Consider the following 27099-nt stretch of genomic DNA (forward strand, 5'->3'; position numbering starts at 1 on the left):
TTAGCAAAAGTTCACTACTTTCCAAAGAGGTTACCAACAGTATGAACTTATCAAAGAGAAAACTTGAGGAAAGCAAATGTCACAGAAAAGAAAAACTGCACTTTCACACCAGCCACAGTTCAGGTCACAGAAATGTAGTCTGAGTTTCCATCAATTCCTAAAAATGTACATGTTTTTGTAACACAAAAAGTTTTCAGAATTATCCACAAACAAAACTATATAATTTTGAATTCTCTGAAAAATGTTCTTTCCCACCAGTTTACATCTTCCCAACTTTAAATTATGTCAGGGAGGAGTGCTCCGACGTCATTTCAAGATCTTTTTTGACTTTTTAACTAAGAAAACATGATGCCCTCTTTAGGCGTCCAGCCAGTAAAGATAAATGAGAACACCTATTCCAAGAAGACCAGAGCAACCTTTGCAGGAAACATTGGATGGCATTCTTGGATTTCACAAGTTGGACAGCATTGACAGCACACACAAAAACTGAGTACTTCATTAAAAAATGTGATGTAGTGAGTCTTTAGGTAATAATAGGAAAGAAAAATTACAATAGTTGAATTATTACCCTTTAACTATGGTATAAATATAAAAAAAACTTCTGGCTGAAAGGTAATGAGTAAGAATTTTGTCTTTGTTAGCCCATAGTCAGCTGTCTCTTGGAGATTAAATTTTAAAACTGCTCCTTGTAAAAATGAGTACATTATAATAGTTTTCACCAAAAAAAAAACTTGGGCAAAAAAAAAAACCTTTGAGGTTGAAAAGGACAATATACAAAAACAGCAGAATTCATCTGATTAAAACACTAAGCAGAAGTGCTGCTAAGCATAAAAGCAAAGTCAACAATCAAAGTCAACATGAGTCCATTGATTATAAGGAAAGGAAGAAAGCAAGTATCAGGACAAATACACCAAAATAATTTGGCAGCAAACAAAAGAAGCAAGATCAAATTAATATTTAAAGCTCCAATATGTAACTTTTAACAAAGCAGTTTTTTGCATATTTGTTAAAATTATCATGATGTGATAACCTGTGAATAAAAAGCAACCTCCTCTGCCTTCCTTCTATCATCCAGCTGTCATATGAACAAATGAAGTGCTCTGTCTGATTCAACCAATTAGAACCAGGTGGAGGGTCTTAGTGTTTTAAATCACCCTGTAACACCGCAATATGTAATAATGTAATAAAATTGAGCTTCAAAATGTAATAAAAACAGTATTAAAACCACATTACGTAATAATTGACACAAAAGGAAATAAAATCCTGCAACACATTTCGTAACATGTTCACACCTTATGTAATATTACATAATGTGCCAATTATTACAAAATGCTGAGGTAGCTTTTCTTTAGAAAGAATTCCAGTGTGCTTTTTAAAAACATATCCTATATTCAAGAAATAAAATTCTGCTATATTAAAGTGATCATCAACACTATGAATAACATTGAACCAATTTCTCTATTATGATGACAGATATGAACTTGCCCACAATTAAAATGCTACACAGGGTCAATAAATGATGAACAGCAGGGGGCATTTCATTAATGAAGAGTGGCATTAGAAAAAGGTATGTCTCTTGCACCCCAAAACATCTATTACAATATGGATGTGTTGTAATATCCATATTACAAACTATGGATATTAATGTCCTGTCAGTTAATGTCCTGTCAGAGCCGTGAGCCGCACCCTCACCTGTACGTTTCACATGTTTCATAAAAATAAGACTTATAGATGTTTTCTGTGAGTGAGCTATAAAAAGGAATAATTGGTAGTATATGACAGGGATAAGGAGAGTGACGCTGGCATTTATTGTCCAAAAATTTCAAAGATTTAAATGTGTATGGAATCAACAACCTAAGTTATTAAAGGTATAATAAATAATATGTACACAAACAGTTGTTTGTGATTGATTATTACATAATGTGCCACATTATTACATTGTCATTTCTAAAAAAAGAGCTTCATCCAAATTGTATAACAACTGGCACAAAATGTAATAATGCAGCCAAAAGTATTATAAATTGTGTTCAAATATTTTATTATATTTTGCACTGTTTATTACATAATGTGGTTTCAGTGGTGTTTTACTACATTTTGAAGCCCAACTTTATTACATTATCACATATTGTGTCATTATAACATAACGCAACATTACTAAGGCTTTCCAAGCCACCCTTTGCTCTCTGCTACACTATAGCTCCTTCACAACAGGTAGCCTGACATGAATGCTCAGGGTAGCCAAGAAAGTCATTGATGATGGCAGATAAATGGTTATCCAACAACAGATAGTTGTTTCTCTTCCACTAGCCCATTGAGTGACAAGGAGACAAGCATGGTTGACAGTACTGAGTCACTCCTCCATGGTCTGATTGGTTATTTTGAGTGGGAGGAGGTTGATCTTTTCAAACTGTCTCATTACATACTGTCCCAAAAAATATAATTTTGTAAAAATTACATACGGCAGCTTTAAGAACTGGCGACAAATTAATAACAAGTAAGAGGTGACAGGATGTACTGTGAAAAACGGACAGATAAAAGGACGAAAAAAAGAACTAGAAGGATCCATTTATGTGTCACTCTAGGGCACGGGGGCCTCAAACTCCAGTCCTTGAGGGCCTGTTTCCTGCAACTTTTAGATGTGCCTCTGCTGCACCACACCTGAATAGAATAATTAGGTCATTAGCAAGTTGGACAGCATTGGAGAACTTGTCTAGGAGGTAATTAAGCCAGTTCATTCCAGTGTTTTGTACCTGTGGCGCATCTAAAAACTGCAGGACAGCGGCCCTCGAAGACTGTTGTTTGAGACCCCTGCTCTAGGGCAAGAGTCTCAAAATTCATTTTCGAGGGCCACAGTCCTGCAACTTTTAGATGTCTCTGTGCTTCAATGCACCTGGCTCCAATATTAGCTAATTGACAGAATTCTGTAGAGCTTGACTCCAGGCTACTGAGGCAGATTCAACATTTATTTCAAGAGACCCATTTAAAAGTTGCATTACTCTCGCCCTCGAGGAATGCAATTTGAGACCATTGCTCTGGAGCACACAACACATGCTCTACATAGTTGTGAAAGTGGAATTCAGAAATGGTAAGAACCACTTTTTACTCTTCGAGTAGCCAATCTGGGCCACTATCTTTATTCTGGGTTGATAAGAGTCGAAGTCGCAAAGTCAGCTTTGTTTTTGAAGATTAAACAAGCATTTAGTTGTAAAACACAAAAGCTGCCATGCGTAGCTGAAATATACTTCAGAGGCCAGTTTATTGTCTCGACCATAAATACAAAGCAGCAGAGTTCCATGTGAGCACAGGGAACCACTTTACCCTTTGTAAAAATACTAGGACAGCTTCCAGTGCTGTAGAAGAATTCTTTTGAAAGAATTCACATTTTTGCAAGCTCTAAAGAGGACAAGGTGTTTTTTAATTTAAGAACATGAACTGAGTGCTGCTTAATCTTGGAACATTGAGCAAAGCTCTTTTCAAGAATGAGCGACTGCCATGAACAGAGACTGTTGAAAGTGGTTTCTACAAGAGACAGTCAACAATGTATCCCCTCAAGGAAGGTATGATTTTTTTTTCTTTGCTTTATATTAAACAATAAAAATGGGAAGCCGCTGTTAGAAGTCATCAGAACTGACAACTTATGAGAATTTTCTCATAAATTGTAAGATTCAGCAAGCAGCAAGCAAATTGTAAGATTGAGCAAGGGAATGTAGGCGAGTGAGTGTGTTCAAGTCTCAGATGTAACTACACCCTTTGAGGTTTGCCTTGGATGCAATGTAAAATCAATTAAAGTTTCTGATTTTTCTAAAACTGCAAGACAGACAATATTCTAAGATGACCTGAAGAGGATTTTTGTAGGAAAATCCCCTTTGGGATCTCCTTTATGCACTAAACAGAAACATCTTTCACCTACAGCAGGTAAAATAACCAAACTCACAAACGTTTTTCTTTGTTTAAATATTTTTAATGGGGTGACCGATATTAAATGTGCCACAAATGTAGGCAACAGCTCAAGTAATCCAAAACATTCCTCCTGGCTCTGATCAGTTGTTTCCGACAGGGAGAAGTTTATTTCTGCACATGGCGATAGGACCACAAGAAGGAGGCAGAGAAGCTTGATTTTCTTTCAGATTATCTCTCATAATTTCAGCAAACTAGAATCCTTCTCATCTCAGTCTTGTGATGCAGAAAGGTGACTGTATCAATGGACTGATAGATTTGATTAATGACTGACTGATTGGTTAATAAATTAGATGAATGATGTGAAAGTCCTAAGCCACACACACAAACACACACGCCCACACACACACACACACACACAACCCATACTGCAAGGTCAGGGAAAGGTGAATAAAAAAGTACTGTGGCCCTCTCCCTGCTCCAGATTAGCCCAGAGAAATCATGAGGGAGTTGTTGCTCTAATTAAATTCAAAAGTCAAGTCAAGTGTTCAAGAGGGAGACCACAGACAAGAAAAACAAAAAACAAAAAGAGTTTTAGAACATTTTAGTGTACCAGAAGATGCTAATAGAGTCATACATGTGATGACTTCTAGCCAAGTTTAAATTAATTTACATGTTACAGATATATATTAAAAGATTTCCTACTACTTGAATGTGAAGTAGATTTGTATCATAAATTAGAATTCAATCAAAAATGCGTCACAATTCTCCATAATATCACTGAACTCTGATGTCCTGAAAAAAAAAAAAACTCTGATCCTCTGCTTACATTTCCCAGAATGTAGGCAGAGGATGTAGGCAGAGGAAAGGCTTTGGTTGATCAATTTTTCACAGCCAACCAAACAAGATTGGTGGCATCAACTCACTCACTCAGCTGAGTGAGTTGCCTAAGCAACAACTGAAAAACATGTGCAGGTTTCAGATTTTGGTACCATGCCTCATAACCACTTAAAAAAAACAATGACATTGATTGAAAGAAGAAAACGGCTTGAGAGGAAATTGAGGATAAAACAGGAAAGGTCATATCACCAGTATGGCAGTATTCCAAATATTTAGGACATAAAAGTAGTCACTTATTGATGGTGACATGAAATGCTTTTATCACAAAATGTTTTTCGGTCATATTGGCCAGTCCTAGTTCATAATTTTTCAAAGAACCTGAAATAAGGCTGATGCAAGTGACATATTTGGCGAGTTGGACGAATTTTCAGTGCATAAATTTGGTATGGATTTTGTCCAATAACGTTTTTAATCTTAGAAACTGGGTCAATGGAAAACCAAGAGAATAGTAAGAAAAATGTGGGATACTCACAATCAATACTGTCATATTGATTTTCAACTACTACAACATTTAACCATTTTTGTTTACAATTCTGCAGTCCTACATCCTGAACCTGTGGTGCTTCTCATAGCCAAACCCCTACAGCATTAACATAAGTTGTTGTGACTGATGCTACATCAGCTAGTAGCCTAAGGTTATAATGAACACTTTGGACATATGGTGTTGAGGAGACATATTTGATCAAAGAGTCACTCTGATTGCTAAGGAAACTCTCCTTACTCCTTGTACGTCAAAAGATGTGTCAGGTGGTATTCCTATTCCAAGTACAATTTAATGTCTTGCATTGCAAGGACATTAATTTAACCAGTCCACACAAGGAAAACACAATTTTATTTCATTATGCATCTTTAATAGATATGATGGGACAAATACTGGTTAAGGGTTAGACAAGTCACAGTTTGCCATTCAACTATTTTTGAAAAGCTGGTCATGGTGAAGCAGATTTCTCCGTCAAGCAGACATTCACAAATCACAAAACCAATCTCTGACATTTGAGCAGTTTAGTACCTTAGACACCCTGACCTGTCGGCTGAAAATATCAGAGATCAACTAACAAGTTTCAAATTTATAGATGACCTCTACTCCTTCTTGAGTCACTACCTCGCAAAACTAAAATAGTAAATGTCACCAATCATCCTCCATCAATCTGTGTTCACTTCAAACTAGAAGAAAAGGAGCAGACAAAAGCTGTCAGTGCTTGTCCTTGACATATGTAGCCTCATAAAGAGTTCTTCCTTATGATAAAAGTCTTCTTTGTCTGTCAATATGCCGCACAGAGGCAGTGATGACACAGCAAAAATTTGCTGTGCACCACTATGCACAAAGATATAAGGGAGCAGAGAACGGCAGATTTTCTCTTCGAGTAGTATGTGTTAACGAATATCCGATTATCTTAACACCTAAATAATATATAATATTGGAAACTAATACAATAAAACATTTCTGTGTCTTCACAAGAGAAATGAAAGCTTTCATTTAAAATTAAAGAAGAGCTCAGTTAAGGATAAAGTTAATTGCACTTTATGTCAATATATAAGGTTTATTCTTATTGAACAAGAATTTCATATAATGGAATAACTTTGTTCTCACAAGGACAGTTACAGAACAGTAAAATCTTTAGACGGCTATCTTTTCTTACTTCTGCAAAAAAAAAAAAAATTTTTTTTTTTATTCATTCCCCTCAAGAAATGACACTACTTCTGGACCATCCCACCATTGTGGTGCAGAGGAGCTGATGTTGGAGGTCACACGTCTCTATTCCCAATAGGCAATAAATTTCTTCTGACAGTTTGTCTAAAGTGTGGCAGGATGACTGACCGCTTAACTGTCTGAATGAGGGTACAACTTGGTGGGGATCTAGAAGACAGAATAGCTGTCTGACAAACAAACTTTACTACATTTGAAATGCCTATTTTTGCCTCAGTAGATTCCACAAATATCAATAAGACAATTAGTAAAATGCTTAGCTAGGTACTATGACCATGTGTAAATCCATCAGTCAAGTGCAAAAACAGCTAACCAGTCAAGGACATGACCAGTTCATTGGCCACAGAGAAGGGGAGCCAGACAAGAAAATCGGACAGCAAGCACATCAGGAAGGAGAGGTGATAATGTTCCCAATTGATTCAGTCACCATGCCAGATTAATGCAGAGGAGGCAATGAACATACATGATAAGCTATGGCAGTGAAACCTGGTGCTGTGTCAGAACCAGTCAGTAAGTGTGACACAGAGCAGATACTGCACCCTTCATGCTGCCAACAGATGGCCTGAATAAAACATCTCCATCTAGAGGAATGAAGAGACAAGGGCATTTGATTTTTTTTTTTTTTATGTGAAAACATAAATTAGGTTTGTCCTCAAGAGAGGATATAAGGAAGAGGTGTTATACACTCATCTGCTCCTGCTCTGTACTGTCATGCATATCCAGACAGGTCATGCACACAGATCAAACATGTTGCCCAACAGGATTTCTCATCCCTCCACTGCGTTGGCTTCATATCACCTGCTCCTCTACCATATAAGGTGCATTTACCCAACTACGCTGTTATCGGTGTTTTACCTACCATCACACAAACAGAGGGAACAATCTGTACAATTCAGACTCTTCCGACAGCCAGGTGATTTATGCCAGCAGAATCAACAGCAACAAATGACACCAGCAGACGCACACAAGCTGCTGATTGAGATTTTACATACAAAAGAATAGGCATACTCACACAGCTGAAAGGTTACCGCCACCAGCACTGTGATGTGAAAATCCTCCCACCTTAAAATGATGTTGCAATGGCACATGCGGTGGGGCACTGGCCACCACAACAGCGTGCTTTATGTGTATGAGTGTGTGTGTGTGAATGGGTGTAGGTGTGCGTGTGTGTGGGGAGACAAGCTAAGCTGCACTCTCACTGCTACTGCCTCAGCTGGGGCTGTCTCAATGCACAGCCTGTACCATGTCGGCAGCCAGCAGGGGTGGGCATGAGTATCAGTAGAGGTGCGTGTGGGTGCGTGCGTGTGAGTGAATAAGACTGCATAGCAGAGAGAGGCTGTTTAGTATGTGACAAAGCTTTTTACTGACTGGATAAAGGAATAAAGATTGACAGATGGAAGGATAAATTGATTGATACGTTGGTTAGTATGGAAGAAAGGAGGATCAACAGCACAGAGAAGCAAAGACAGGAAAACAATCACAAATCCGATTCTCCAGAGTTTAAAACTAGACTGTAGAAAAAAAAAAAACACAAGACTTTTTATTTTGCTGTCTGATATTAAATCAGACTGAACTTTTTCCGTTTTAGATCAGTCAGAATAACAAACTATTTTTGTTTTCCAAATGTCATAAACATTTTGGGTTTTTTTTATTATTCACTTCGTTCCTCTTTTGGGCATCCTTCCACATGAATAGTTTGTTGGAATTTTGACCCACTCCTGGTGGTGGTGGTACATGGAAATAATATGGCTGCATTTGTAAACCTTCACTTTACATTGCCCTAATTATAATTTTAACTACCTGGTTAAAGTCTTTAGATGCTATTTTATTATTTTCACATGATGCTCTTTCCTCGTGATGCCATCTATTTTATGAAGTCCACCAGTCCCTCCTGAGGCAAAAAACTTCACAGTTTAAATTGTGTTTGATAAATCCTACTTTTCCACCAACTGTAACGATATTCATTATGGAAAACATCCAACTAAGTGTTATTAGACTGCAAGACATGTCTCCAAAAGTATAGCTCTGTCAAATATTAGCAAAATGGAATCAGCTTTTTATATTTTGTCTTTTGAGTTCTTTGATGAGTAGACTATAGGTCCACAGAAATCCTCTCACTAATTAGATCCAGTCAGCTACTTAGAAAGTATTTTATTTTTATTTTAGGGTGGATGGAAAGATTTCATACCAAGACACATGCATCCCTGGGGCATAGAACCTGTTTGGTTCATGTGCAGTAGGATGGCCTGACATTTCCATGCTCCTTATATACTATTTGTTTGAAAAGATGAGTACAGTTCTGTCAGGCATCTGGAAATTGTCCAACGGTGAATCAGACTTCCAGATGTCGGATTTCTCTTCCAGATGTCTTGCCTGATTTCTTCCTATTTTCTTTTTATGTCAATCAAAGGGCAGGTGGATCGAGTTGTTGTCTTGAACTACATTCCCAACTTAGTCCCCAATTTTGAAAAGAATAAAATATCCTAGATTAAAAATAAAAACATAACCCCTCTTTCCTCACAGAGTGCCTATGTGTTGGTGTCATGTCACTATCACACATTGCATTGCGTCACTTCCAGGAAAAGAAAGATAGGAGGAGAGGAGCGAGAGTCTCACTGTCTCAAAATGTTCCCTTTCTAAACTGTGCCTACATTTTTCTAATTATTCATTTATCCTCCCTGCCCCCTCTCACCTCCATTCTTCTCTCCTTTGGTATCACATATGTATTATGTAAATATCAAATGGTGGACATCACCAGAATCATAAACACCTTCTTGCCATGTCAGGGTGTTCCCACTAGAATAAATGCACGTTAAACAGGGCTTAGCTTGGCATACAGCGGCTTGTGCTACAGAGGACAGGACAGAGCAATGCAGAGCTCTCACATTTGTTTGTCAGTCATGCACTTGCACAATCTTTCCTGTTAAAAAGAATTGCCTGCCTGGTTACATGACAGGTTTTGAATAAAAATAAATAAATAAAAGGAAAGTACTGTTCAGCATAATATTTTCACTAGAGAATGGTGAAAAGGCAGATGCTTTCTCTAAGAAATAATAGATTCTGCTATGATGGCTGTCATGATGCTTGATTTGGAAGCCTAAACAGTTGCAAATATTCTGAATACTAATTTACCTAATCTATTGTCAGTCCTTTTACGAAATAGAAACAATTTAAGAAAATTAAAGGTTAGCTTAATAATTAAAATTGAGAATTATGTTATGATGTGTAAAATCTAATTTACTGATGGGATTTGCTGGATGTAGGTTGATTCTTAAATATCTACTGAACTTATTACCAGCCACTTATTTAGACATTTGTTTATTTGTTCCTATGAATTGCAAAGCAGAGAATCATATGGCAGAAACTAGGTGCTCTTAATCTTCTACGTGTGGTGAAGTATCCTAGTAAAAACCAGCCTACACTTTGCTTCAGACAGAGAGTCTGGAACTATAGATACTGAAAAAAGATTGCTTGCACAGGATGTGGACTATGTTGGAAGGTTTAAACTTTACCCAATCGCTACAATTCACACATGTTCAAAGAGAGTCAATAACAGATTGAGAAAACCTTCATTCAAATGTGACATTTAGATGGTAGGGTGCGTAATCTATTATAAACAACATAAAAGTATACATCCATGCCTTCTATATTCCAGGCTGCTGGTGCTGCAAAAGTACTGGAGGTATCTTCTTGGCATAGTTCAGCCCGTTTCTGATGGCTAGAGCCTCCTTACAGCAGGCATACAGTTCATCGCCCTTCTCTCCCCTGTGGAGGATCAGATCACAACCTGGTTTATCTCCAGCCTCTATCTAAACTCTCGGTAAGCAGAGAACTAGCTGTGAACTCAGCAGAGAACTCAGCTCCACTGAGTGGCTCGTCTTTGGCAAGACATTGGCAGCATCACAGACTACACCAACTTCTGTGTGAACAACATTGTGCCCATCATGAAGGTATAGTGTTTCTCCTAAAACAAGCTGTGGATAAACCCTGAAGCCCTCATAAAGGAAAAGTAGAGAGCCTTAATATTAGGAAACAAGTCTGATCTGACAACTGTAAAGAAAGAACTGTGGAAGATGCTTAGAAATGGAAATAACATCTACAGAAAGATGATGGAGGATCAGCAGAATGCTATCAGAATGTTTTGGAAGAGTCTGAAGACAATGTCAGGTCACAAATCAAATTCCCAGGTATTAGGAGACTTTTCAAGTTTGCACACATTGAACCAATCTTAAGTGAAACCTCTGCATGTGTGAAAGTGAACATGTGCAAAATCCACGGCTGCAAGATTTGTTTTGTGCAGGCACGGACAGATAAAAACAACGGTGAATAGCATCATCTTGCTGGTGGTGGTCAGGAAAGCTGATGGCACGATGCAAGAGCCTCGTTTATGTTGGACTGCCCCAGGGAAGCTGTGGCTACAATCAGAGTGTGAATTTGTGAATGAGTGGGAATGACAGCACCATAGAGTGGCGTGGCATGACAACTACAACGGATTCAAAGCATCCTCTCAGCACATCACCCACCACATTTTTTTTCTGGGGCTCCATAGCCGAGCATCCCTTCACCATCACCATTGTCTCCCTTTCAACACTTCAACTGAGGAATGAACTACAGAAGATCAAGTTAGGAAAAGCAAGGTACATTTTTCTGCCATTCATATGATTTTTAGGAAAGCATACCTAAAATAGTACTTTTTCTTCATCTCTGTGTGAACATTTGTTCGGTGACAAGCATATTGTGGGTTTAAATCATTGAGTGTACAGTATAATTTAATATGGTCTAATTTTTTATTAATTAATCAGGTTGAAAAATTTTATTTTTCTAAAGGTTGATATTGCAACAGTAGTTTTACAAAATACAGCAAAAGAGACGCAGAATGGGCTAGAATTAAAATATAATAGAATGGAATACTTGGAAGCCATTATTGCAGTGCCTCAGTAACTCACTGTTGAGTTCGGTTGAGGTCTTGGTTCCTCTATAGTAATTTAGCTTAGTCAAGAAGCATATGTTGGAGTAAGGATAGAGAGAGGAGGAGAGAAACTGGAAGCAGTGATGGGGATCAGAAACAGTCCCTGAATATCAATGCACCATGTCTAAGAGAATTCAGGGCTGCAGTGCACCAAAAACAGGGAACCTGGGAAACAGAGCAGAGTAGGATCACAGGCAGCTGGAACTCAAGTACCAGTTTTACATACATCTCCAGGATGACCTGTGACTAATTTTCATAAATTACAGTACACCATACATAGTCACTTCTCTGGATTTTCTGTTTGAATTCATTTGTCAAATTGTTTACTTGTGATTAACTATAAAAAGAAAAGGTTTGTAAGTGAGAAATCATGCAACAGTGAACTTGTCCAACACACCTTTTAATTATAATTTGCACATGCCTCATTAACATGATGGACGTGCTGCTTCCCAATCAAGTACCTCAGGCGGATGACTTTCAAGGAAGCACTGCAGGGGTGCCTTTAAACTAAAATAAGCACATTTATTTAGATTGAGAGGAAAAATTATATAATTCAGCTTAATTAAAATAAAGCTATGGGACACATAACTTCAACAATACCATCATTTCCTTTCAAAGAGAATCTGATAACCAATACAATTCCATGGTTACCTCAGGTCAATCCCATGAACTCATTAGTAGCCACCAGCCAACAACCATTAGCCTCATTAATTGCAGAAGCCTCCTAGTTCCTGAGTGCGTTGGTAAAATGAGGCTGCAATGTACTTGTGTGTAGGCATGTACAGAAGCATGCAGATAATGAGCTCACTCCCAAAGGTATGTAACCTTTCTCTTTATGAGGTCAACATCGCTAGTTGTTGTTACACTATCAGGCCAAAAGTGGGCGAGTGAGAGTTTGCCAAGGCCTAAAGTGCTTCCACTTCCAGTTATGATGTTAAAATGGGGCTCCCTCACAGCGACTGGGGTTGCTTACCACACAAATATGATTGAGCCATTGACAAGTAAATGTATAATGAGGTGATATTATATAAATAGATTAGTGTCATTTTCATAATTGACTTTTGTAGTAAGTGTTTTAATAGCATATCTGGAGCTGTATGGGTGGATGAATCACTAGATGGATTGGAAGCAAAGCAACAACATTCCAGTTTCCACTGTATCAAGCCAGCTGTGCACCATAAAAATGTCAAAAATATCTGTTTCTTCAGTCATTAACCACCATTTTCAAGTGTTCATATTTATTATTAGATAATAAATGTATTATTAGGTAATAAGTATGATAAAGCTTTGTGCTGAATTAATGAAAGTATGATGCTCGAATCTACCTAAATGTATACTTTTAGTTATGTCACCATTGTCCTTTGGGAATGTTCCATTGATTACCAATCCTGTCTCCTTCCATTTTTACTCTCTGCCCACACATAATGTATGTTACGATAGCTGGAAAAGTAGTACAAAAAATAAAATCAACAAGGGTTTTACATTTTAAACTTATTCATTGAGAACTTTTTAAAGAGGGGAAACCTGTCGCAAGATGCTGCAAGCACTATACAGATCCAGGTCATAAATTTCATCTCTGCATGTAATGAATGATTAATTGATTTATTATTCTGCCAGTTATTTTCTCAACAAATCCATTAGTAGCCTAGTTTATCAAATGTCTGTAAAAGCATAGAAATATGGCAAATTATAAATTTGGTTTAGGGAAGATAAGCTCAACTGTTGGGATTTGTTAACTCCATTTCCCTAAAATCCATGGGTGAGCTGAGTAACAGCCCCTAGTTGGACAAGCATACTGTGACTCATACAGTCATAACCAGCATTACATGCAATGATATGAGGGACCATCATTCTGTCCCATTTTCCTCTCTTGTACCTCTCTCTCCAACATTGTTTCCTTTGCTCTCTTCTCAGTCCTTGTTCTGAGAATGATGGAGAGCTTCATACCTCTCCCCAAGGACAGCCATGAGCAAAAGACTAATGGGAACACACACACACACACACCCACACACACTCAAACCTGATAGCTGCGCAAAAGCCCAAGACACCTCCACATACACACATACTTCCAGAAAGCCAGCAGGCCAGGAGAAACTGTCCGACATTTGGGGTGAACTGTAGTGCAGCCCATTGCATGCCAAACCCACAGAGGCAAGGGTACACACTGGAGAGTGGGACATTATATAATGACATTGACAGGACATAAAACAGCTGCAAATAGCTACTGTGCTTTTTAATTTTATGAAACTAAGAATGAATATATAGAGAAATACAAAAGATTGCCCAATTTTGCTTTGACTATATTGCGGAAAACTAGTAACTTCAACTACATTTCACATGTACAAACATACACACACAGTTTTCTGGAAAATAGTTTGTTCCCTTCCTGATTTCCTAAGTCTGTCACACTTTGTTGTTTCAAAACATCATTAAATATTATCCAAAGACAACAATAATAAACACAAAATGCATTTTTTTTTATATTAAGGGTTATTTTTAAATCATTCAATAAAAATAAGTCTAAAATTATAATGATAATTTAGTTTTTATCCCCCAACTTAATGCATCCCATTAGCCTAATTATTTTGAATGAAGTATGACATATGCATGAGACTCAGAAAATATCAAATGTAGCCTGCATAAATGCACTGAAATACCTTGTAATTATACAATAAAAAAAAACAAAAAAAAACCACACACAATTACATGCTAATGGTGGTGGGTTCAAGTGCGACACCTAGACTCAGCACCCCATCTTGCGCATGTAGCCAGTCCTCAAGTGGGACAGAGGCCTCTTAATTAGCCTGAGTTATAGAGGTCCACTCTAATACTGGTCACCACAGGAGATCTTTCCTGCTCACATCCATCCCCATCAACAACTCTTTAATGAAACTTATATGAATTACAAAAACATGTAAATTTCCTCTGAGATTAATAAAGAATTTTATAGCTGAACTGAATTGTTCAGTACAGAGTTAAATACTTTGAGTTGTTTTCATTATTTTCTGGATATGAAGCATCTCTTGGAATATCACAAAACCATACGATTTAGATTATGTATTTAAAAAACATGGGATAATGTGATCTTACCAATATGTCACATTCAACAGGCTGCATTAATGCTCCCAGTCAGAGAAAACCCCTGATTGAGATCAGAGCGGCCACGACGATCTACCATAACACACCGCACACTACAGAATGATCGGTTACAAAATCACCAGCGACAATCTTAGAACAACCAACATTTTATGATTGTTGTAAGGGGAAAATCTGGGCAAAAAAATTGTGTAGTGTGAACTAGTGCATCAGGATGTGGCCATCTTCTATATTTAAATCTAATGATTACTGAAAGGCAATATAGTATAACAGACTTTATAATTTGCACTCTTTTGGTTGAATGCAGTATTTATTTACACTTTGTTTAGTTTTTAATTCAAGTACATTTTTTGTTAAAGGAGACTGAGAATATGTTTTATTATTGTCTTTGGTTGTTTTGTTTGTTGATCAGTTCCAGTGTTAAGTGTTTTTTTGAAAATAAAGTGTATCTATCTTTGGCAGGAAATCGCATGCATTATTACATCATTTTCATTAAATCAGTGTAAATCATTTATCACAATAATTTTTGAGACAATTAATCGCTCAGCAAAATTTGTTATCATGACAGGCCTAATTGTTTAGTGAACAAAAGCCAAAGAAAACCCACACCGGGATAGATAGAACATGAAAGTTAAAGCAGAAAGGCAAAAAGAATTTAAGCCAGGAAAAAGGGATACAGATTGACAAAAAATATTGCAGAAAAAATACCAAAGAACAATCAATGTTTACCCCCTTAAGCCCCATCCAAAAGAAACTTAAATACTTTGCCATGCCTAATTTGAAAAGTATGATTTTATTTGCTTATTTAAACAACTTTTAATATTTGCCACATAACAAGCAACCAAAAAAAAAAACATCACACATTGTGATATCACATAATATCTTCTATTTTTCACACCCTGTAAGCAAACACAGTAACATGGAGAAGGGCTTTTCAAAACCATCACTTACTTTAAATATGATTTTAGGCCTGATTTCAGTTCACTTTTTTTATTCTACAGAATCTACATGCCTTGTTTATTTGTATTCTTTTTCCAGACACAGACCTGTATCTGGAACTTGTTCAGTCTGAAAGAAATTTGTTAACAAAATCAACCAAGCTAGATGTCCGTCATTAATCTAGCAAAGACACTCGTCTTTTCTAACAGCCCTCTCTCCTTTCATCACCCTCCAGAGGCACAATCCCTGCTAAATAGCTATATATCCTGCCTGCATTATATATATATATACATATAAACTTTTTTTTTGTTAGAAAGAATTAATTTCTAGTTTAGATGATTGGGCCTCATCAAAAACTATAATTGGTCATTTATGCTTACTAGTTACCAAAATATGCTCAGAAGCAAATACAATTAGAGTTATTGAAAATACTATTGTGTATCTAAAAAATACACAGACCTTAGTTTAACAGAGTACTAGATGACACTAATGCTGCAGTTTCCACAGCTTAAGTGTAATAATTTTACAGGAATAATATGGAGTAAGAGTAAATGTGGCATAAAAGCCTTTGGAAAAAACTACTGTTCATTTTATTAAAAATTATCAACTAAAACTTGCTAAATAGAGTTCACAACTGTCAATCACTTGTATTCACTGATTTTTGTCGGATTTTTATTAGAAGGGAGAATATGTGTACGTTAAGCACCAGTCATCCGTTAGTGTGGCAACAGATGTCTGACACTTTAAACAGAGGACTCTCTCCCACATGTAAAATAAATCATTTGCAATGGAAATATACATAAAACATAAAACTGCATGAAAGAGTCTTGTTTAAAAGCCATGTAAAAAAAACTATAATAAAAACACAAACACCTAAATTCTACTCTTTGGTTTAAAGAGATTCCATTGGACATTAAAACTGTGAAGCATGACAGAATCAAAAACAATACAATTCAAAATGCATAGAAGCTGTGAACCTCAGCCACAAGCCACAAATGTCTGTTTTTACAGTACAATGTCCTTCTTGCCCAAAGGTTGATGTCTGTGAGCAAGACCGGTCTGGAGCCCTGGAACAGACAGAACATTTAGATTCCCAATGGCATTACTGCTGCACTAGGCAGGACAAACAACTTTTAGGCTATTCTTTCTCTTCTAATTTAAAGTCATATTTAGACCACTTCAGTTTTTCAAATAACTGTATAATTTGCTAGTTTATGTTACATAAAAGTCTACCCAATTTCCCTTCTTGAAGGAGGTGGAGAGATGCATGACATCATTGTGGCCAAACAACACAACCCTTCATGCAGTGGGGACACCACCACCTGCTGCTTCATTTTCCCAAATGCACAACCACCAACATAATAAAAATGTTTTATAATTCGACATGTTGTAGTGTATCATGTCTTTGTTCTTTTTTATGTCTACCTGGACAATGAGTCTGATGAATAAATTAATATTACAACAAGAGATTTACAAAGCATAAAGGAGCAACTGAACCTCTGCAAAAATGCCAGGCTCCAGTAATGGTACAATGTTTTGTTGGATACCCATCCTAGTTCGTTGGCATCCTAGATGCCAACAAACTGGGATAGTTGTGCATGTAGCTATTAACCATATTTAATTTCCTATCCTTTCAGCATTTCAGTGAAAGACGATGTGGTTATTTTCTTCTTCAGAGCTTTCTGTCCGAACAGCAGATTTTCACTCTCTGTGACCAGTTCAAATGGGTATGGCGAGACGGTTGTTATATTTAGCTCCGTAGCAAAATCTGATTCACTGTCAGAGACGGATACGCTAGCAGTCAGTTTGTTCACAATAACATCAGATAGCCATAGGTCTTTTTTTTTGACAATGCTTCATAGCTACGTTTAGCAGGTGAAAAGTCGTATCTTTTAATATTTTTTCATTAAAGTTGTGAATAACTTAAATCAGCATTTTAAAACATTGCATAAATCCAAAACACAATTTATCACTTTATTTGACCTTTACTGTAAACTTCAACTCTTGAGGATGAAGAAAACCTTTTAAGCTCATGCTACAAATCTTGATGACTAATCTCTAGACATAGGCAAGAACAACAATGTAATACTAACAATTTAAATTCATGATAAGTGTTTGAGAGTGAAACTGATCAATACTGATATAGGAAAAGGGGATAGGCAAAACTGTTAGAGGAAAATGATTGGGAGTGGGAAGCATAACAGATCAATAGTGTATTAATACTGTACTATTCTGTGAATTAGTTGATATATCTCTAATTATGCCAATATGTTTTTTGTCATGATATGATAGCCTTGAGTAAAAATTCCCATGGTTTCACTGTATTGAAGAATTATTTAGACATTTAAGACTGAAATGTTGCACCCTTTAGTTTCTACTACATAACTTCCCAATGAATGGTCCATATTTTTATCTGCGGAAAGAAATAAGTGACGGATGCAGAAGGGCATCAAATATAGGAAAGGAGGACTCAATCACATATTCTGCCTATTCCAGGGCTTTAGGTCATTTTGCTAAAGGGACTTTAAAACTCAGGTATGATGGAAAATTTGAAAAGTTTTAACATTTAGACTGAGTCCTGAAACTAGTCCAGGCCTAATTTGAACTAACCAAAGATGAAGAAGTGTAGGAATACCCAAAGATTACATCAATAGCAAAGTTTCTTTAAGACAGTATGGTGGATCACATTTTAGTATTCATTGGCAACGTCTGGTTGGGCTCTCAATAACGGTCACATTTGCGCAAATGGCCCTTTGGGAAAAGAATTGTCCACCACTGATCTATAGTAATGTATTAGCTTTCAGAGTGCAGTGTGGTGGAGTAGATACCATTAGCTATGTGTTCACATACCTAAAAAGGTCTTCTCTAGTAAATGTATGGGGGGGAAAAATGCCAAGTTTATTTTCCTAACATATTCATTTATTTTACAAGTCTTCATCTTAAATATAGTTGAGGATTAATTACACATACATAATACATTACAGATATTAGATTATAATACAGATTGTCAGTTATACAAATAACTAATAATCACCAGAAATGAGCAGAAAAAATATGGTGATGAGCATGTAAGCACTTAGCAAGGTTGTTTAACAGGATTTGACTTTAACCTCTGGCATCATTCAGCACACACACAAACATGGATCCTTACTTCTGCTGAGTAAGGGTTTTCTCTGGTCATTAATACCACTTCCTACTGCAGCCACTTTGGCAACTTTACTCTAAAACATTGCTTTAGAGCAACCCCTTAGTGGATAATCATGCAATCATCTACATTTTTCATCATCAGTTTGATGTCTTGCGATTTTCATTGTTCAAATACATTGCTGTAGACATGGCAATAAAAGATCAACAGAGCTGAAGAGAAATGTAGAAGACAAGAACAACACTACAGGGAACAGTTGACCTGTACATTGATATAGCCCACTTTTGGATGTAATTTGGATGAAGGCTGCTTTATAAAACTTATCATTGGTTAAAAGATAAATCTGTGTCTAACAATAGTATTAATGAATCTCAATGCCTGTGTACATTATCAAATGTACACAGGCATTTGATAATTCAAATTTGAGACTTTTGATATAGCAAAAGTTTTGCTAAAACAAAACCCTCTTATTTCACAGGCCTTTTCAAGTGTCAGATATCTTTAATAAATGTGTTTCAACGCTGGTATATTCTGTTAATTCCTTTTATGTTTTGTAATTATCTAAAGATGGAATGAGAATTTTAGGGAAAGAACTGTGTGTGTTGCTCTCTTTCCACTTTTTTGTTATTGTGCTAGAAGCATTCCACTGGTAAAAGATTTCCTGCCCTCAAAAAGTTCTTGTTGCTATGCAACTGATCTGCTTTGCACAGAAAGTAATGCTAGCTCACATGGTCTACAAAGAGCTCAATCACAAACAGACATACACAGACAAAGTAGCTCTTAGCCTACATTCTGTATTTTTCTTCTTTTAAAGAAAGTTAGTGCTATTGTTAGTAAGGAAAAATATCTGCTTTTGTGCATTAAATTGGCAAATTTTTGTAATGCTATCACTGAACACAAAATTAGTGAAAACAGTGAACACAAAATTAAGTGTAATCATTACAAACTGAGAATGAGCATTTAAACATGTGTCATTTGAAAATACTATGTATTGAAGAAAAAACAAAAAAGAAACAAGGTCCCCGTTGGTTTTTTTGGAGCAATTTGAGTTTAAATAACCCACAGAAACACAAGTATTAATTATATCTGAGCACACACCACTCCTCACCACAACTCGAACTCTGACAGAAAGTGACAGAGATGTGAATGACAGGTGTGTGTTTTATTATAGACACAGCTCTTTCTTCAAATGAACAAAATAAAACAATTGCCAAGTATTTAGAAACATGAAAATATATTTTTCCTCTCAATCAGAGTCATTTATATTTTTCATCCTCTTGATGCCCAAACAGCCACAAGTTGAATTATTTTAACATTAAATTAATGTGGACTCAAGTGTGAACTCTTTCACATAGACGTAAGTCTGCCACTAGTAAAAATGAAAATGATGGCACGCAAGTTTAAATTATTGGAAATGGACACTAAAGATTAAGCTTTCTTGCCTACTCCCTTATCTGTTACAATCTCAGAAATATTTTATCTGTTTCTCACAGTCTCAATGTTATTGGAAAAATATAAATTTGAATGGAATGATAAAATACCTTATCATTTGCCTCAATTTAAATAGTTTCAGATAAATTTATTGGCTGACACTTTCATTGCTGGTCAGAAAGAAAGTTTCTCTAAATGTTTCATCCCCCTCGTTGTCAGGTTAAATGCACTTTGTGGACGGAGTGCATAGTACAGATATGCTACTGTGTGTAGAGAGTCTAATTTTCTCAGGCAAAATAAGTTAAAACAAAGCAAAGTTGCCTGATAGTGCTATGCTGCAGTAGCTATGTAACTCCATCACAGCAGTGCACCCTTCTGTATTTTTTAAATGCAGAACCACAAGTAGATAATTTGTTATTTCTAAGATATTGGAAAGATAAGTAAGTAATCTATATCTGCCCTGGATCGAGGTAATATAAAATATTTGACACATTTCCTCCACTTCTGGATGCTCTAAAAATAAATTTATATTGTGGCAATAAAATAGCAAAACCTTTAAATAGCAATTCAGATAGAAAACAATGTCAATTGCAGCTTGCATACAAAATTCAAATTTATTTTTAACTACCCTTTTAACACAAAAGGCCTTTATAAATACTAAAAGCCTCTGTTATGCTTCTGTAGGTAAAAGTTGGGCCCTTAAACACATTTGATAACAAATATAGTATACAAAAGGAGTACAACCAGTAGTGAAAAGAAATCAGCTACACTATTGCCACTGTGATACAACCAAATGCTAGAAGAAAGAAAGTTACTTGAAAATCAAAATTACTTTCAACAATTTGGAATTTTTTTAATACTCTTCCCATTAAATCTTTATTATTTCCAACTGGAAAAGGTTTTCTGCAATATGTAGGCGCCGATTTATAGGTATATTCATTTACCAAAGCTGGTGCTAGTGCGTAGTAACATTTAGTTTAGTTCAAAGACAGCAAGGTGGCAAAGAGCCCTTCCAGCCTCAGAGACTTGGAGTTCATCTTGAAATATAGATCAATGTCACTGACATTTGATAACTTTAAACAAACTTTAAGATAAAACTTTTAGATTATATTATTTTATCATCTTTTTAGAGATGCATGTTTCCTGTTGTATCAGAAACAAACTTTGGTCAAATTTTACTATAAATGAAAAAATAAAAATCAGCCAATGGAATGAATAATTCTTATTTAATTATGAGATAATTGGTTGCTACACGGTGTTATGTTGGCTAACTGGCTAATTAAGTTTGTTTCAATTAGGCAGGCATTTAAGCAGCAAGTCTCCTGCCATACAAGATTTTGATGAGCATCTGGCCGGTTACTGAGAAGCCAGCAGGAAGTGACCCAGGAGCAATTAGGCTTATTTCTAAATTTGGGACACAGATTTAGAATTATGGTTGGGAAACCAACCATAATTTTCCTAGTGAAAATAAATAAAACTAATATTAATACTAACAACTGATTCTGAGAGCAAATGCACATCCAGGAGCTTACCGAGTAAGATTACCTCTTACAGTACCCTCCACACACAAAAAGCCACAGATACAGAAACTTGTTAGAGCTCACTGGCTTGTTACAGCAGAGTTTTGGCCCATCTTCCTCACGGTCACATCAAGGGCATCCACTCTTGAAACGCTACAGTACAGCTTGTCACAGAGGAGAGGAGAGAAAAGGAAAGGAGAGAAGAAGAGAGGACCCATTAAATGACGATGATCACAGTCACAGAAAAAAAAATTACCCTTCAAAAGAGATGTTGGGAACTTATATGTAAAGTAAGCAGGGAAAGTATGAAATGTGTGATATTGTTGAAAACGGAATACAGGAATGGATGACACAAATGGCAATAAAAGGTTAAAAAAAAAAGAGAGCATAGAACCCGGAGTGTTGCTGGATAATGGAGATGAGATGTTAATGTGTTTGCCAGTGATGCACTGCAGCAAAATGAAGGAAGATGGAGAAAATGAAGTAACAGGAAGGGAGGTGGAAGAGGACATTAGAAGACATGCTGATGAGAGTAAAAGGACAAGGAAAAGAGAAGAAAGATTGGAATAAGGAAAAGGAAAAGATGGCAAAAAAGGACTAAAAAGAAGAGGGTGGTTTACAAGACTTAAACTTTGATGAAGCTGACGATACAGCAACAAGGCACTTAATTAAAGTGACACTAAAGTCTCTGAGGAATCCTTAAAAATGCAAACAGGTACATTTTAAAGTTAAATATTTTCTGTTGCTCATTTTAGAAAGTAAATCAGATTCATATACAGTTGAATATTTCAAGCCTTTATTTATTGTAATTTTTCATTTTCCTTAGGTATAATAGTGCCATTATATAACACAATCAAGTAACTATGTAACCTTCACGTGTGGTAAAAATACTTTACATATAAAACATAACTTAAAAGTGAAATAAAAACTACTTCAAGGCATCAAAGTGAAAAGCCACATGTTTTAACATTATCACAATAGCTCCATAAACTAGCATGATAATACTTTGTCCATGTTGACCACTCATAATGCACAGAAATGGGTATCTTTCGATGTCCTTGTGTTTTAGTAAGGATGCACAATGTACTGCCACCAACAATGTTACTGGGAAGCTAATTGCAACTAACATTTATTTTTATCTTTTTGTCATTTGTTTCTGAAGATGAGGGGATTGGTCATTCACCATTTGGTCATGTGACAGAGACAGTGATGCAGAACAAGTTTATGGAGAACTTGCATAAAGCACAGAAGCAGTTGAGTAGTGAGTGGTGTGGTGGTATTTTTTCAAGGTGTCAAAAGAGTAGTAAAATATATATAAAGTACATAAGATTGGCTTTTAGCCATAACAGCAATATTAATATTGGATTTTTTTTTTTACATTGGTGCATCCCTATTTTTTAGCATTTACAATGAATGTGTTAAAGCTTAAGATGTGTTGTTCAACATCTTACAAAGAGTTAAACTAGGAAAACATTAAATCACTTGGTGGTGTAAAATCCTGTTGTGAAAGCATTTAATTGTACAACAATGTTTTTGCCAAAGGAAAGCCAATCATTTGAAAGAAAACGCTGATGTTTAAATTTGTGCATTGAATCATGTGTCAGTAAAATTCATTTATGTATGCTGCTTTGTGTCTGATACTAAATTGCTACCTTTAGAAATAAGACCCTAAGACAATAAAATGTATGTATGCCCTCAAGGACATTAAAGTTTGCTAAGAAAAAAAAGAAAGGAAAAAAAAAACAGCCTAGCTTCAGAAAGCTTTGAGAGCTCGTGTTCAAACTAGACAAGTTGGAAGTAGTACATAGAAATGTTTGGACCAAAAGGCATAATGCAATGCAGTTCATTAAAATTTGTTTCTCTTTCTGTTTTTACAGAAATGCATGGAAATCATGTAGAATGGCAGACAGTTATCTGTCACTGGAACCGTGGAATAAAGGTGCAGTCCAAGCACAAGGTAACCACAACTGGTTGGCATTTTGAAGTAATATGATGTCACAGTAATGCACTGAAAAAGTCCCATTTAATAAATCATTTAGATATTACTAAATTTAGAAGCAAATTAAAGCATGAACCATACTCAGAAGAAAAATATTTTAATATTGATTTGTTTTAAAGTCAATATAATTTTTTTTTTGCTGGAGAAGAAAACGTCCACAGGAGTCCTGCACAATGAATTCAGGTTCAATATTCAAAACATGTCAGGTTCCAATTAATTGCAGGAGACTTGTGGGAATATGGGCTCAGGTTTGCTAAAAGGCCTTTGGCTGCACACACAAAACAGTACTGTACTGAATCAGCTGCACTTCCAAAAACAGTGTTTTCAAAAGGCCTCCCTCTTGCTGCCACCCCAACACCATCTGCAGCCATTATTTCAAAGCTTTTAAAAGTTGTTTGAGACTGAAAAGACTAACAGATTTATATCATTACTGTAGCAGGAGAGAAAACACACCAAACACAAATATTTTTAAATTGAAAAATACATAAAATCTCTGCCATCGTCACACTATTAATATGTGAACAATCGCTATCAGAAAGGGCAGATCAGATCCAAAATGTGGTATTTTATTTCACGTCAACCATTCCCACCCATACATTAGTTCAAAATGTATGTGGCCAGTTGGAGGAAATAATAACTTTTAAGACCCACACCTGATGTGTATTTATTAGAGGCTGACATACCAAATCTTGCTCACAGTGGTGAGGAGATTTTATAATACAGAAAAAATTTGTCTTAATTTCATCGACTTTTTTAAGAATTACTACTCAATTACATATTTTCCTGATATTGTGTAAATTATTATTACATGTTCAAGTAATAATACTTACACCAGACTAGCACGACATTACTGCTGGGATGAGATCATAGCATGACGTAAACATGACCAAGGAGGAAGCTCCACTTGGGGGGAAAAAAAAAAAAGAAAAGAAAGTCGCATTTGATATGACTACATTTCTCCACACCCAGAATGTCGGTCAGGGGAGATTAAAGGATTTCTCAAACATGGGTGAATTAATCAAAGCAACACTCCAGGAATAACATAACATGATGTAAAGTTCAAAAAGGTCAATTTTACATAACACTGTCCTTAGGAAAATTGTTATTTTTAATTCATTAGGACTGTTCCTAGTAGGTTTTCAGGAAGATACATTACTGCTCCAGACTAGTTTGGTATTAACACTTTCAAGAGTCCCAAATTCATTTTCTATTTTGGGAGCATTGCACCTCACCTTCACCCCCTGCATGTCTCAGCACACATGCAAGGGGTGAAGGTAACAGTATACAGCAGTAACTGTACTGTTTGTTTTTCTCTCTACCTCTCCATCTCTATAGAAACTGACTCTGAACATTAAAGCTAAACAGTGAACACATTTAGACAATTGAGGTGTTCGATCATTCCACCTCTACATCCATCTCATTTAGAAGTATGAGGAAAACCTTTAAATCACATTTGATTTGCCAATTCAAAATCTAAAATCCACAGTACCTTTTACATTGCTGTGTGAAATTGTACAGTGCATTGAGAAAAGAGAGAAATATAGTTCTATGGATCTGCCTTCTGAAACCCAATCAATCATTTCCTTACCGTTTTATAAGTCTAGTTTTGAACAGCCTTCTGCTTCAACCATAAATTTGATGAATGTGGACTTACTTGGACTGCTGCCTGTTGTAAGACAAGACCAAAGAATTTCAGTTGATTAATGGCTTGAGTAGGAAAAGATGGGTCTCAAAGCAGACTTTGCTAGATTGAAGATGACATCTTCAAAGATATAGGAAAGTAGTTTTATGTGTTATACTGTGGCATTTATTGACTACTGTTCATGATATCTGACACACTTAATTGGAGTTGCTAGCAACTTTGATATTTAGGTATTTAGAAAGGGTTTTGAAAAAGAGCTTACTAAATGTCAAGGCCTCTTATTGACAAGATGTTTTCTGCAGTTTAAACCAAAAATTTGCTTTGGAAACAGATCTTGTGCTTTTTCTTCACCAGCCCAACTATTTACCATGTCATCAGTGGAACCCACGTTCTAACTGTACCTGCAATCACTGAAAAAAATAAAAACTGGCAGAAACTGTTAGATGACATAAGAAAATGAATTCAAATATGTTTTTCAGAAAGGTTTCTGCCAGTGTATTATAACCATGGTGGGCCACCAGGCTTTATTTGCCATCCCCACCAGGGTAACCATTGCTTGTTTATTTATTTCAAACAGGTTTTTTTTTAATGCACAAGTAAAGGCAAAAAACAAGTTTATAGTTGATGCATTGAACTGGGCAGGATTCAACTATAAAGGCTGAGTCATACTCGCAATATAACGGGTTCACGATTAAGACTGGCAAGATCACATATATTGTTGTGAGTAAAGAATAATGTTTACATCCCACAAACACTCTTTTTCACCCAATGTTCCTTGCAAGTACATTTACCGACTGATCACAAAAATACAAGAAGAGAAAAAATTTGCAAAATAGTAGATTTGTGCAGGGAACAGCACACATTATGAATATCAGGCTCCTCCAATCACAAAGTGTGTGTGTGTGTATATAACACCTGAACCACACCAGTATCCACATAACTAGACAATAGTCACAAAGTTCCCATCTAGGAGTGTAAATCTTGCAGATCTTTTCTGTCAAGTACATAAAGTACCAAAGTTTGCACCCACTAAAAAGAAAAAATATACACAAATTTAGTTGTTTAGTCTCAAAAATGTGAATGTTACTGAAGGAGACACAACACATAACTAAGTGCATTTGAGTAGCACCAATTGGCTGGCATTTACAATCCTAAATGCTATGGAAGCAATGCAGATTTTGTTTTTCTGCACCCAGCTTATGCATTTTGTCTTTGTTTTTTTGCTCATCAAATATTTGCCATTTAAATGTCAATGTTGTATTCACCTCATGTTAGTGATTTCTGTTTTATCCAAATGAAGTAAAACATTAGTACAAAAAAAGCTAAACTTTCAATGTCACTGCATATGCAGCAGCTCTGTGTGAGCACCAGCACTTAGGTAGCTCCTCACTAGGCTGTCCAGCAGTGGTGCACTGAGTGCGTGGGTTCATTGATTGTATCTCTCCCCTGGCACTTTAATGGTTGAGGTACACTTGTAGCTGAACTCGACATTAGCATTGTCAAGTTATTTCCTCTCAGGGGTTATTTCCACTAACCAATAAGGGATTTTTCCGTTCACTACTTCAAACTTGTGTAAGAAAGTGGCAATCTGGGTTTTTCCACTATTCACTTTGTAGTGATGCAGGGGTCGAGACGTTGCTTTAACTGTACCTTAAAAGAACTATTGTATGTCCAGTTTTAAATGTTTTCCTGTCACTGGATACAGGTAGATATTTCTGTCTTGTAGCCTTTTCAGAACTGAAGAACAACATGCCTTCTCAAATGTGTTGTTAGCATTCTAGCTAACATTAAAAGACAGAACATGTCCCCTGCACATCAGAAGTCACAACATATCAAATGTAATAAAATAAAAT

At 36.2% G+C, this 27099-nt stretch overlaps 1 protein-coding gene across 15 annotated transcripts in view; it reads right to left on the reverse strand.

The window, feature by feature from the left end:
- The window catches only part of atp2b2 (ATPase plasma membrane Ca2+ transporting 2), a 119028-nt gene that overhangs the window by 82927 nt on the left and 9002 nt on the right, over window positions 1-27099 (reverse strand). For 2 of the 15 annotated variants that reach the window (XM_044120896.1, XM_044120894.1), the window contains exon 3: window positions 21690-21769. The exons of 10 other annotated variants lie outside the window; for them this stretch is intronic. The gene's annotated coding sequence lies outside the window, so the exon portion shown is untranslated. Of the gene's footprint in view, window positions 1-7517; window positions 7707-21689; window positions 21770-27099 lie in introns of those variants that run through there. 3 more of the 15 variants (XM_044120893.1, XM_044120897.1, XM_044120902.1) reach the window with 3 other exon arrangements.

This window comes from Gambusia affinis, linkage group LG07 (genome assembly GCF_019740435.1).
Source record: "Gambusia affinis linkage group LG07, SWU_Gaff_1.0, whole genome shotgun sequence".
NCBI classification, from domain to species: domain Eukaryota; kingdom Metazoa; phylum Chordata; class Actinopteri; order Cyprinodontiformes; family Poeciliidae; genus Gambusia; species Gambusia affinis.